This window comes from Hemibagrus wyckioides, linkage group LG05 (genome assembly GCF_019097595.1).
Source record: "Hemibagrus wyckioides isolate EC202008001 linkage group LG05, SWU_Hwy_1.0, whole genome shotgun sequence".
NCBI classification, from domain to species: Eukaryota; Metazoa; Chordata; class Actinopteri; order Siluriformes; family Bagridae; genus Hemibagrus; species Hemibagrus wyckioides.
The window spans coordinates 18,769,467-18,781,593 of record NC_080714.1 but is presented as its reverse complement, the minus strand read 5'-3'; the positions used below and the strand labels follow the sequence as shown (position 1 = coordinate 18,781,593).

The following is a 12,127-nucleotide window of genomic DNA, read 5'->3' as shown; positions in this document are numbered from 1 at the left end:
ATTCTTGTTTTCTTTGTGTGAGATTTTGCTTTTTTTTGTGTGTCAAACGAAGAAGGCAATTCCAGGATGACATATGATTCAGGTCAAAAGACATAAACACCCACTCTATTCAGCGTCTTCAATTCCGACATGAAAAATACTGGTGATCACAAGAAGTTATTAGTATTCATTTTAGGATCCCGTTATTCTGTCATGTTCCTGCACATTCAGGTGAATGTTTACAGAAATCTGGGTTTTAATTTGCAGCTATGCTGTGTAATAAGCTCTTAATCAGGGTCCTTCAGGTGCTTTCTAACCAGGTTACATCTGGCAGATCATCAGCCTGCAGCTCCACATGCTCTCTGCCGTGTTTTGCTGATCAAATTCCCAACTAGTCTCCTGATGACAGCATCATTTGTTTTGCACAGAGTGCTGAAAAGCAGGTTTGTTTGCCACGGCGCAATGAAAAAGCATCTATTCGAAAGAAGCGTTTCAAGTGCACTTAAATCTTCATTCACTGTCTTATTTAGTGCCAGTGCTTTCACTGACTGGTGTGTCATCAATCTGTTTTAAATATAAATGTAGAAATGTATATGCACAAGAGTTAGGCCTTATTATTTCAACCTTGAGCTAACTGAACTGTAGCAAACTGCGTTTGATTGCAGGTATTCATATTTCCTGTTCGGCTCAGAGTTCTAATGAGAAGTTTTTGTTTCAGGTGAGAAGTTTAAGAGGAGATGTGAGTTTATTTCCTCCCCAAAGAGAGCAAAGCTTCTACATCCATAAGACAAACACCAGCTGTTTACTGACAGCAAACAGTCTCTCTTTCCTGAGCCCAGGGTACCTCAGACACCGCCAGGAGAGCAGAAGATTCGCCTGACTTCATTGTACTCTGTGCCACTGTGCTTCATTGTACACTGTGAATGAGAAGGAGATTCGCCTGACTTCACTGTACACTGTGACAGGGACAGACATTTACTGCGCACCTTCCATTAGATAAGTGAACTCCTAAAATTTTACAACAACTACTGTAGGCCAAAAAGAGAGAGAGAGAGAGAGAGAGAGAGAGCCAGAACTATTTTCTAATCCATAGTCGTTCTTCTTTCAAAAAGTCTATATTTCACCGCTGTCATAAATGATTCAAGAGATGCTCTGGGTGTCATTTGGGTTTTCCACACCAATAAACATGCCTCTGTTCCAAAAGCAAAACTGGATATTTGCATTCATTATGTCAGCCATAAACAAATATGTGACAGATGAATTAACTTAAATTAATTTGTAAATATTAATCAGAATAAAGATCCAACCTAAAGATGGCATATTGAATCATCATTATCGTCCTTCTGTATATAGGCTCTGCCATGGGCTCTCAACTTGACAAATGGCTTCTTTTAAATTAAGTATTGTACTAAATACTAAATTAAGCGTTTGTACTAAATTGTTTATGTGTGGTTATGGAATGTTAAAAGTCAGCCAGGTATAGGGCACGGTTATAAAAGATGCATGGTGGATGAAAAGAAAATGTCAGTGGCTGCTGTGCTGTTCTAACTCTAAGTTCTAGCTCTGTAGGGGTCAGGGGTTTCGCTCGGATCATGATCTGACCCACCACATCATGAGTAAGTGCAGATTTCTTTGACATCCTTCTTCTCTGTCACTGTACCAGCAGCCTTGAGCACCACAACACACACTGTCAGGTCCTGGCTCTGATTTATGGATCTGCACTATTCTGAGCGCCACCGACCCCCAGGTGCTGCTGGAAGATAACATCCGGCATGGACCAACGCCCATCATGGGAGGCAGCATTTCTGCTTTCCGTGCTCACTCTCACACCCTGAGGGTAAATGTGACCGGGTGTAGTGTGTGTGTTTGTATTGCATCAGTACATCATATGCCAGGCACATTAAGGAACAAACTTCTGCAAGAACGCCAGCACTGTATAACAAGCCGCCAAAATAAATTAAGCTGCAGCAATATATTTACTTGAAGGGTGAAACTTCCAGCTGAAATGAACTTATTATGACTTGCCTAGCTGATACCTACTGATCGCATAAGCTGTCTGTAAATGGCTTCCTCGATTAAACTCACTCAATCTCAATAACTGCTTTATCCTGGTGATGGTCATGTTGGACCCAGAGCCTATCCTGGTAAGACTGGGCACAAGGCAGGACAATTCACCTTGGATGAAACGCCTGTCATGGCAAGGCACCATGCACACATGCTGTCTTTCACACATATGGGCAATTTAGCATAGCCAGTTCATCAACCTGCATGTTTCTGGACAGAGGGAGGAAACTGGAGAAACTGGACATGTGGAGAACAAACCTGCACAGACAGTAACCTAAGCTCAGGATTCAACTGGGGACCCTGTGAGGGAGCAATTCCTCATTCATGTTTGGCCGGCTGATTATACTGAGCTACTATCAGGTAACTGATAAACTATGTAAACATGTAAGGGAAACAAAATGTAACAGTTATTCTCTATTCACATTGCTAACTGCTTATATAAAAAAGCAACACAAAACGAAGATGAGACGGCCCACCAATGTCATAAAGAAATATATGAATTAATAATCAGATACTTAAATTCCTTAATTCATATGCAGAAGTGGCGCAATTGTTAAATCAGCCTTAGTTAATTTGTGTGTTGCTTGGTTTCTTTCTTGTCATCGGCCACGTTGTCAACAGTAGCCGTTAAAAACAACCATATTGGCTTTACTTAACCACATTAGCCATGAACACAGATTGACAGCGTTTTTCTGCGCTGCCCCCACATCAAATAATACACAGCAAATGGCATTCAATACAGCCTCATACCCATGAAATTGGGAGATACAAAAACAATTTTGAAGTAATAAGTGGGAGCCGCTGAATGGAATGGAAATGCAAATGCAGCCACGGTCTCGAGTACATGTCTCAGACCGAGACAGTAAGCGCTTGGCTTTATCCATAATATCCACAATCAGTGCATTATGAGTGTCATGCAAAGGCACAACATGTTTGCATTTTGTAATTTGTGCCTTTTCATAACTTCAATAAGGAGCAAGAGCAGGCATAGCTAATGGCGAGCGAGGGCACCAAACACTCAGAAGGTGCAAGCATAACAGCCAGTCAGATAATCTAAATAAACACATCTTTTATGACAAATGAACAGACCCTGTCTAACATTGGGGTGTGGTAGGCATTTTCCAATAAGATTCGAGTCATATCCAATCACAAAACGACAAAATAAGAAGCATGGGTTATTTAACAGCAAAATAATAAAGATGTGTGCGTTTTATTACAAAGGACACAGCCGTTCAATGTGGTCTAGCACCGTATTTTCGACGTACAATGAGAACATGCAACGTACTACAGCTTTTGCTTTTGTCTAAAACAGTTCACAAAAGCATGTAACTATGCATGCAACTAGGCTTCTGTTGGTATTTTAAACTAAAAGCACCTGTGGATTAACTTGTCTTTGCTTGGTTTAGTTCCATGCAGCTTTGAGAACTGCTTAAGAATTGGCTCAGAGTCTGTGGACAGCAAATTACAGTTCACTCGAACAGCTGTGCATCTCTCCACCAAGCCCCAGCCATGTCTGCCACCCCCCATTGTAAATAAACACAGGAAAAACATCAAGAGAACAATTTGGAGAGTAATTAGAGCAGATGAACAAACGGCAGCAAGCAAGGGAGGGGGCCGTGTAGCTGATTAAACCAAGCACCCATACAGAAACAACAGCAGTATCAAAGCATTGGCCTGTGCTGTTCAGCATCTTCTCACCACTTAATAAAATACCACACACACAAAGACTCCCAGCATAATAAATCTGATCCTGATGGAAACTGCATTGCTGTTCTATAGGTGTATAGACCCTGAAGCGTTGCTACACAGACTTATCATATGATTCAAACAACAGGTTACAGCAGAGACAGACAGTGATGGAGAACAGATACCTCCTGAATAGCCTGATTATCTTCCAAATAGCTGAACATAGACTGATCAGCCATAACTTCCAAACCACTGACAGCTGACGTGAATATGATTGATTATTACATTACAGTGCCATCTGTAAAGGGATGTGATATATTAGGCAACAAGTGCACAGTCAGTTCTTGAAGACGATGTGTTGGAAGCAGGAAAAATGGGCAAGCGCAAGGATCTGGGTGAATTTGACAAAGGCTAGATGGCTAGACAACTGGGTCAGAGCATCTCCAGTTGTGTGGTGTGCCCATTATGCAGTAGTTAGCCCCTACCAAAAGTGGTCCAAGGAAGGACAACCGGTGAACCGGTGACAGGATCATGATGTGCAGCTAAGAAAGATTGAAGTGTGCGAGGAGCGAAGGCTAGCCCGTCTGGTCAGATCCCACAGTAGAGCTACTGTAGAACAAATTGCTGGAAACGTTAATCCAGGCAATGATAGAAGAACGGGTCATGAAACACACTGTATCACAGCATGCTGCAAGGGAGACCTACACAATACTGAGCACTTAGTTTTAAAGTTATAGCTGATCGGTGTATGTATATTATGTACTTGAACTTGTATGTACTGCTTCATTTTCTTAATTTTTTATGATACTCTGCAAAAGCCTCATGCTGCAGGTCATTACCCACAGCTGAGTAATGACCTGCAGACACACTGTGCTCAGTCTTTATGCTTAGTTAAGTGTCAACTCCCTCACTCCTATCCTCTTATCCACTCCATCGACCAGTGGTACACAAGGCCACATCATGGTCCCAGAAACTGAGTTAGGATTTTTAATCTAAGTATATAGATGTGGTAAATGTGAGTGATATGGACAGAGAAATAAGAATATTTGCAGTAAGAAGGAATGAATCCAGCACCTTCGTTTTTAAACGCTGATACTCAGGAATAGTTTGGGTATTACACGGTCAGTGTATAAATACATCTATTGCACTATATATTGCTATCTACAAGGCTTTTATTTTATAGGTACAATATCCCATACTGGTGTTAGTTCACAGACAGCCACACCAATGCTGTACAGTGACACAGCAGCTTGAGTAATGGCAATGCATCAAGAATCGAATCGTAACCCCTTGAATGATAATCGGCTTAAATCATTAGGTAAGTGAAGATTCACACCTTTAATAAATGGCTTTAATCCACATGATGCTAGGCTTCAGCACTCAGCGTGGCATGCAGATATAATCTGAAGCTTTGATACTGGTAGGTGAGCGTGTAAATGCCACCGCCCGGTGTGTGTTCACAGTGGGTGTATATAGCTCTCTGCATGAAGTCCAGATGCACATGTCATATGTATGAACATGAGTCACTTTGACCATTTGCACTGCTTTCTTTAGATTTAAAAAAAAAAAAAAAAAAAAAAGTAAATAGAAAAATAAAAGTTTGTGTAGATCCTAGAACAGACTGGCAAGATCATCCTACATTAGCCACATTAGCCATTTTTACAGCTGCCCTGTAAATGGGCCTGTCGTTTCATATGCTTGCAATCTGCTCTGTCTCAACAGAGCACTCAGCTTGTGCGGCTACATTAGCATTGGCTGGGGAAAAACAAAAACTGGAAGTCAGCTGTTTTTATTCAAAGTAAATAATGCAGAATTATTGATTTAATCAGGGCTATACCAAATATACACCCGTGAGGAGAAGTAATTACTTTTGGAGTCATCTGAATTTTGTATTAATAAGTCATCAGTCTTCTTGACCAACGACATACACAACATATTGCTTTTCCATATAAGTAATGTCATAGCAATTGAATCATCATGTCTATGGAGATTAAATTCATGCAGAAACCCAGCTAATTCCAACAGACTGACACTTTTGTTCAGCTCTAAATCCTTAATTTATACTTGTACTTTAACATGCATTACAGTTTATATGCTACATAGTGGACAATACACCTAACCCCTTATTTGATTCTAGAAAAATGCAGTAGTTCTTAGTAAATGCAGCAACAGATATTGTAAAAACAGAGACCTGGATGACAGTGCCTTCAACTAAATGACAGGTAAAGTCCCCAAACTCCCTCACCAGAGCCCGACCTTCAGATGTGGCACAGCTGTTCTTTTGCTTTCACTGGCTGTGGAAATCCCCTTGTAACAGGAGGCTCCAGGGAGACAGAGAAGAGAGACACTAAAAGCCAAGCACATACAGACACAAGCTGAGGGGAAAACACCAGCTGCCAGGAGGCACACGATACAAGTAAGGGAGGAGAAACTAACAGGAACAGAAATTAGGTACTCTGTTTTATTCATTTCGTTTCATTATTTTCTTCAGTTATTTGCTAATAAACATAACTCCATAAACCCTCCTCTGTGTGTATGGTTTTGTGTGTGTGTGTGTGTGTAGCTAGCATCATAAGCTACCTGAAGGGCACAAACGCACCCTTCTACTGATCACACTGATCTCTGCCACACACCAGAGAACTGCAAGCTCTGGCAGCCCCACCCTGATCATGGACGTGTCCATTCTGAAGTCCACCGGCGGCCTTAAATGTCAGTACACACAGTGGTTTTGTGTGTGTGTGTGTGTGTGTGTGTGTGCACTCTCACACTGGCCATGCTGATAAAAGGCCATTATGCAGCTTTGGAGAGGCGGTCTCAGAGGTCGGGCTGTGCCAAAGAGCTGATATTACACAGCACAATCTCTAGCAGCCTTCCCAGAACATAGCGCCAAAAGCAAACCGGACACGCCCATTCCTGGAACCATCTCTCTCACTTATACACATACTCGCTTACACACATACACACACATTAACACACCCTAATACTCGCTCTCTTGCTCTCTCTCTCACTCAAACCCACCTACACACACACACACACACACAGGCTCTCACAAACTCTAGCCGACACCAGCAGAAAAATCAATATGCATCTCATCCATTACAGCAATCACGGACGGGCCAGGGAATTTTCACTCATCTCCTCCCATTTTACAGGCTACAAAACACCCATTCCTTATATGACACTCTCGCATCAGCTAAAAGCAAGCTTTGACTTCTTATTCAGAAACAGAGACTGGCTGAAAGGAACTTTAAAGACTTCCATTAGAAATGTTATCAAAGTCTAAATCAATTTCTACCTAAAAGAAAACTCTGTGTGTGTGTGTGATCTGAGTGAGTGAATATACACTTGTTGCTATGCTATCATCACTGATATTTTATGTGGCACTGAGTACATACGCTATACATAAAATGCTTACAGAAGTCAGTTTATTGCTTTCCTTTGAAACAGGATTACTGTTTTAGATGCCATACACGAGCCCTAATGTGCCCAACTTTACATTTTTCCTCCATCATTCCAGTACAGGCATTTCAGCTTCTCGAGCAGCTCAGCCTGCAGAGCCCTCAAATGAAGACCAAGAGTGCTAAAGGCAGATATTTTATGGCCTAAAATAGAGCTTCCCATTGATATATGTGCAACACCTCTTTCTTGGGCACACACACACACACACACATCTGGACTGCACAGCACAGAGTATTTTATGCATTTATTTCTATACATTATACAGTATGCATGCATTATATATGTTTGTATATATAACTGAATACAAACAAATTATTTGGAATGAACAGATAATGTGATCTAAACAAATACAAATATTGACTGAATAGGTGCTACACTATTTATTTTATAAATGAGGTTATCTAAATAAATCGGTTTGAAATTAAAGGTGTGCATCAGGACTGATGTTATTCTGTTTATTCATTTTTACATTCCTGCTAGTGAGTGGTTTCATATGAAGCTCGTATGACAAAGAAAGAGCACTTTCATTACCCTGAACATGCCCCATTGCCCAATGCATTTACAGGGATCATTTATTCATCCTTAGTAACTGCCTGGTCAGGGTGTTTAAATTAAATTTGTTTATATTTATAAATAGGACTAAATACATTTGTTAGGAAATATTACAGACGTAGGAATAGAATAACTGAGTGAGAGGCATTACAAACAGCCCACACATCTCCAGTTAAGACCAATTATGATATCAAATGATGTAGGTGAAGCTGAGGAACTGTTGGAGCCAGAATTCACAGACACTGCTGACAGAGATAACGTTTCTACCTGTCAGTTTAGGCTATGCCCACTTCAAGCTGAATATAACTAGAGATTATTCGAATATTTGGAGGACTCTACATGTACACTGACCAGGCATAACATTATGACCACCTGCCTAATATTGTGTTGGTCCCCCTTTCACTGCCAAAACAGCCCTGACCCGTCATGCACTGTTTATTCTGACATCTTTCTATCAGAACCGGCATTAACTTCTTCAGCCATTTGAGCAACAGTAGCTCGTCTGTTTCTTCCTTGCACCACTTTTGATAGATATTGACCACTGCAGACCGGAAACACCCCACAAGAGCTGAAGTTTTGGAGATACTCTGATCCAGTTATCTAGAAATCATAATTTGGTCCTTGTCAAACTCGCTCAAATCCTTACGCTTGCCCATTTTTCCTGCTTCTAACACGTCAACTTTGAGGACAAAATGTTCACTTGCTGCCTAATATATCCCACCCACTAACAGGTGCCATGATGAGGAGATAATCAGTCTTATTCACTTCACCTGTCACTGCTTATAATGTTATGGCTGATACAGATATAGACATAGATATTGTGTTATATGCCTAGATTTGTCTATTGTAACCAATGAATTAATGAATTTAGCATACTGTAAAGCTGATTAGCCTACACCATGACATTATTTGTAGCTATGAGTCTAAAAGGCCCTGATCTTTGTTGACAGGGACCACATTCTCTTTGGCACTGTAGATCAGAACGATCTGTTAGCTCATGTATATGGAAAAGGCTAGTTAACACTCTCTTCCATGAGCTGTTGGATTAGATCTAGTACCTTTGTGTCTCATAGGAAGTGTTAGCCCTCACCCTACTGTATTCTACATGGAGGGAAAGCCTTTAATTTCCAGATAAGAAATAAATGAAAAGATAAAGTGTCTTAGTATGGTTTGGGGTTGCTATGAACCACGAGAACAACTTCGATGTGCCATGGTTTAGATCCTCCAGAACTGTAGTAAATAGATTCATATAAATGACATTCCCTTAGTTGGTTTTTTGATGATGGTTATGGAGAGTTCAGTTGGGTTGAGATCTGGTGAAGGCCATAGCATATGATTGTTTTCATGCACCATTCATTTAGCCATCACGTGCAGTGGCTATGGACATCCCATCAGGATGAAAATGTTTCATCACAGGATAAAGGTGATGAGTCAGAATAACTTTGTATTGATTTGCAGTGATGCTTGTATCTAAATAGATCTAAATAAACTGAACCCAAACCATGGCAGCAAAATTCCCCTTTTAGAATTAAAGAGCCATTGGCTTTTCCTTTAATTTGTCCCATCTGTATATATTTTTACCAAAAAAAAATGACGACAATGTCATTCATTTTAATGCAACCATCGGCATTATCCCTGAGGGAGAAACCCTTATGTTCCTGCTCATAAAATGTAAATCCTTATTCTCCTCTCTGAGTCTCTCTGTTATTTTTTCTTATAGCACAGGGGCAGTAAAACACATGGATCATTACAGTCTCAAATGCACCTCTAAACAGTTGCAGAGCAATTAACCAAAAAGTGCAGAGGTTCTATAACAGTGTTTTTTTTCCCTTTTGGGAGGAGGAGGAGGGGGGGAGGGGGGGGATGGGGTGGTGGCATCCATCTATCATAAAAATGTTATGCTGCAGCCAATTTCCACAAAGCTGCTAAGCTGATTGAGGCAGACCAAATCTGTTTCACCAGCTTACATCCCTTCAAAATGGTCATCTCAGTTCCAATATCACGGGCTTTTACTGTTTCCTATTCCCCTGTTCTTGGCGCAGAGTTGGGAGTTGGCAAGCTTAGGAGGATAAAACACTCGGACTCCCCTGCACCGGTCCTGATATCTCTATAGCGCAGAGCTTTTCACAGACACTCATGCGCACATACACACATGCAGACATCTATTAACTTACCGTGTTGTTATTTATCATATGTGCTTTTATTTTCCTGTCACGGTATCACAAAATCCATCACAAATACACATGTGCTTTAAGGATCACTAATGCGTTTCTATATACACATTTATAGACATCTTTAACCATATAATCACTAGCATGTAACTTTCAACATAGATTAAATTCACAGTAGTGCTCATTTTTAAACGGAAATTGGAACGATAGAAGACAGATTAGAAAGAGGAAAGGTACAGGAGGGAGGGAAATGTAGTGGGCATCAACAAAGCTGCTCCAAATCTAATAGTGTAAATGTTTCCTTTTTTTGAAACCTGTAGTCTATGTAGTGTGTGTGTGTGTGTGTGTGTGTGTGTTCTTGCCCCTTGCTGTTCTTTCCTTTTTTTTGCCACAGCAGCAAATATCCTGTTGGAGCAGAATGCAGAAGCCTATCTGGCCTTAAAATCGATCAGGCTCCTAGCGAAGACCTCCCATTCATCTCTTGCCCATAAAATTTGATTAGCGCTGACTACAGCACTGCAGAGAGATGGTCCGATATAGAGCTAGGCTACAGGAGACAGCTACAGCATCCTGCATTTTCATCTACTCCCTCTTTCTGTTGCTTTCTCTTCCTTCATGTTTTGCCTCGATCCGTCTTATGACACGCTCTTCCTTCAAGATTCCTACAATCAGGATTTACAGATGCTTCAAGTAGAGAGAGAGAGTGAGTGAGTGAGACCCATCCAACAGCTCGCGTGTTGATCCCGTTCTATGTGTGTGTTTGACTCTTAGCATTAATCAGGAATGGCAGAGCTGATGAGGCTCCAATCACTGCTAATAAAAGAAAACACAGTCCAACCAAGCCCAGCCCTGCCCAGCCCTATCCCTGACGGTCAGCCTCTATCACCACATATCACTGTGGCATGTGACTACTGCTCCCCACCAATCGCAGCTCTCTGGGCTCGGCTCGCCTGTCCGCACGGTGACAAAGATGTGAAAAAAGAGGAGAAAATAGAGTGTGACAGTCCTCAAGCTCTACTTCAAGGTTAAGTTTACCAACCTGATTGCTAAGATGGACTTTGATCCAGGCAGATGCAAAAAAAAAAAAAAGGGCGGGGATGGGCACATTTTATTGGTGATTGATACTGATGAAAGAAACACAGTATATTTGATAGCGAAGCAAAAAGTAAGATACAATATTCACTAGCTTCATAATAGTCACTATTTATATGGAATGTATTTAGATTCAAAAGATGTATACTTAAACTGCTGAGTCTCGGTTTGTGTGAGTCTTATTGATGTGATTTTTTTTGTGTAATTTATAATTCATCGAGATGTTTATTCAAGCACAAGCTCAAGATGACTTCTGCCAGAATATCTTTTGAGAATTCATGTCAGCATTTGGGCAGATAATAAATTTCATTAGGCCACAGACTGTCTGCCTTTGGCACCAAGGGGAAAGAGAGCAGGTCACACTAGTGCAGAGGTTTGACAATCTTTTGTCAGATCATCAATATGGTAATGACGAGCAGACATCATCCGTTGTGTCATTTAAGCTTACATGACTTTCAAAACTTTTTTTTTGCCATCAAAAGTGGCACAAAATATTTTAAATATTCTTTAGAAATGAGAATGGAAACAGTTTGAGTTGTGGAAAAAATGTCAATAAAATGGCTTAGCAGCCTAAGTGAAAGTGTTAGATTTTTCGGTTACATGTGTGAGCAAGGAGAAGATAGCAGGACCCTGGGATTTACAGGGATTAAAGTGAGACATAAAATCAAATTTCAGATATAAACACAGGCACAGCAGGAGCTATTTATAGTCAGCACACGTGAGGTCACTGTCAGGTGAGGTGAGCACTTTGGTATTAGAACTCAGCTAAGAAATGAGCAAAACTCAACTGGGTATGGAGCATAAAGAAGTAGAACCAATAGGAAAACCTCCTGTACAGGTAGATGTTTTTACATCCCACCAGAAAGGTTTTGTTAACCCCTGATTCCTAAGTTAAAATGCTTTTCAAGAAACATTTGCAGACTTTTTTGTATTCATACAAGTTATACAGGGTGTCCAGAAAGTCCAGAAAACACATTACGATGTATATGAGTAAGGAAGAACTTTAAATAATTCTATACAAAGGGAATCAAAGAGAGCATATTGAGTTCTGTAAATAATAATAGCTTCTGTTTGTCATTTTTCTCCTATGATGCTAGACTTATGAAATGCCCTGCATTAAGTGT

General features: G+C 40.6%; 1 protein-coding gene across 2 annotated transcripts in view; it reads right to left on the bottom strand.

Moving 5' to 3' along the window:
• Positions 1–12,127, bottom strand: part of agbl4 (AGBL carboxypeptidase 4) — a 302,375-nt gene that overhangs the window by 261,575 nt on the left and 28,673 nt on the right. The window lies entirely within an intron of this gene.